The sequence below is a fragment of the Tenrec ecaudatus genome, chromosome 10 (genome assembly GCF_050624435.1).
Source record: "Tenrec ecaudatus isolate mTenEca1 chromosome 10, mTenEca1.hap1, whole genome shotgun sequence".
NCBI classification, from domain to species: Eukaryota; Metazoa; Chordata; class Mammalia; order Afrosoricida; family Tenrecidae; genus Tenrec; species Tenrec ecaudatus.
Window position 1 is genome coordinate 99,360,801 of NC_134539.1, and position 2,338 is coordinate 99,363,138.

A 2,338-nucleotide genomic window follows, 5' to 3' on the forward strand; every position below is an offset into this window, starting at 1 on the left:
GATCATCCACTCTGGATTTCCTGTATTTCCAGTTCCTATCTGTACCAGTGTACATCCTTTGGTCTAATCAGACTTGCAAAGTAGTATTGGGATCATGATAGTGGGCGGGGAGGAAGCATTTAGGAACTAGAGTAAAGTTGTATGTCCCATCTTTGCTACATCACTCCCTGACTGGCTCGTCTCCTCCCTGAGACCCTTCTTTAAGGGGATGTCCAGTGGCCTACAAATGGACGTTGGGTCCCCACTCCACACTGCCCCCTCATTCACAATGATATGATTTTTTGTTTTGATGACGCCTGATACCTGATCCCTTTGACACCCCGTGATCGCACAGGCTGGTGTGCTTTTTCCATGTGGGCTTTGTTGCTTCTGTGCTAGATGACCGCTTGTTTACCTTCAAGCCTTTAATACCCCTGATGCTGTATCTTTTGATAGCCGGGCACCATCAGCTTTCTTCACCACATTTGCTTATGCACCCACTTTGTCTTCAGCGATCACATTGAGAAGGTGAGCATCATAGAATGTCAGTTTAATAGAACAAAGTATTGTTGCATTGAGGGAGTACTCGAGTGGAGGCCCACAAATTGGAAGATTCCTAATACCTTTGAAAGTCCTGAGATGGCCTTGAAGCTTTGCTTCTTTTTTCCAAAAAAGCAAAACCATTTATCATGAACTAGGTGAAGATTTATGAAGATCACTGGTTCTATGTCCCACAATGAATAGATTTTTTTTTTCATCTTGTTTATTGCAACTTTCTTGAAGTCACATCGCTGAACCACATTCGCCTCTGTTTCCTGTCTTCATTTCTCCTCTTTTTCTGACCCTCAGAACTTTGTCCCTGGAGAAATGCTGCCCTTTGCGCTTAAATGGCTGTTTATCTAAGGTGTTTATACCTCATTGGAATGGTTATTCTCCATGTAAAACTCACTGCTGGCTCATAGCAACCCTACAGGACAGGTCAGAACTGTCTCTGTGAGTTTCAGAGACTAACTCTTTGCTGGAGTAGAAATCTCCCTCTTTCTCCCAAGGAGCGAATGGTGGTTTCAAACTACTGACCTTGCACATTATCCAATGTAAAACCACTATACCACCAGAGATCCTTCTGCACCAACATATATTGTTCGTATGAAAATTAAGCCACTGAGGTGAATTCAGTTCCAGACCTGAAGGGAGACTAAGGGTTATAGTCTAGAAAGCCCAGTCTTTTGAGTTTTTCCACCTTCTAATGTGACCCTTTTCAGAGCCATTGGTAGTGATGGCTGGGCTCTGTGTTGTGGAGACAAATATTCACATGGTCCATTGGTCCATTGGACTAATTGCTTCAGAGAATCTTTTGAACTGTGCTCCATAAGGTCTTTAATAGCTGTTTTCCCCCACCTTTTAAAAAAAAATCACCAGGCCTTTCTCCTTAGCTGCCTTTGGATGGACTTCAACCTCCTACTTCTGGTTAGCAATGGATTGCATTAATTTTCCACACCCCGATAGACTCGTAAAGTCTGTCATACTAAAACTCAGTCTTTGACTCCAATACTCATTTATTATCAACTAGGTGAAGGTTTTTTTTTTAATCAGGGGAGAGCGTGAACGCAGTCCCCCACTACCACAAATAATTCAGTCGAGTTTCCCATATTTGGGGAAATCGCAGGGGTCAGCACATCCGGAGTGCAATGGATAAGCCTCACCCTGGGAAAACCACCTTCATGATCATGGTATCTCCCCTGCCAGGTAGGTGAAGGTTTTTAATGGGTTGAGTTGTGTTCCCCAAAACATATGTTAGAAATCTAACCCCTTTGCCTAAAAATAGGACCCTGTATGGAGACAGGACTTTTCTGCTATTAAGTGAATGATAAAAGATTAAAGCTGGGTGGGCCCTATACCTAATCACTTCTGGGTGGAATAAAGAGCAGAGTAGACGCAAACACGTACATGGGGAAGAGACAGACAGCATGGAATACCAAGGACCCCATGTAGTTACCAGCAAGCACTACTTGGAGCCTCACCCTGAATCTGGATTTTTAGCACCCTCAATTGTGAGAGAGAGAGAAAAAAGCAGCTTACTATAATTGAGTCAATTCTGACTCACAGCAACCCTGTGTAAATTCCGGCTGTTAAAATCTATTCACTTGGAATATTTGGGTTAAAGCAATACTAGATAAACAAAGGTTTTCACTGGTCAGTTTTGAAAGAAGCAGATGTTATTGTTGGGTGCCATTGAGTTGATGATGACTCATGGAAACGCTGCCTGTCCCTTTGCCATATTCACAATTGCTAGAGTTGAGCCGTTTGTTGCAGTCATGGGAACACTCATCTCTGGTCAAGGGTCTTGCTCTTTTTTGTT

General features: G+C 43.0%; 1 non-coding gene across 1 annotated transcript; it reads right to left on the reverse strand.

Annotated features, from left to right (window-relative positions):
- Positions 1-1,569: 1,569 nt before the first annotated feature.
- Positions 1,570-1,733, reverse strand: LOC142460668 (U1 spliceosomal RNA). The gene has a single exon (XR_012786833.1). It is a non-coding gene; the product is annotated as a U1 spliceosomal RNA (small nuclear RNA).
- Between the last annotated feature and the right edge of the window lie 605 nt (positions 1,734-2,338).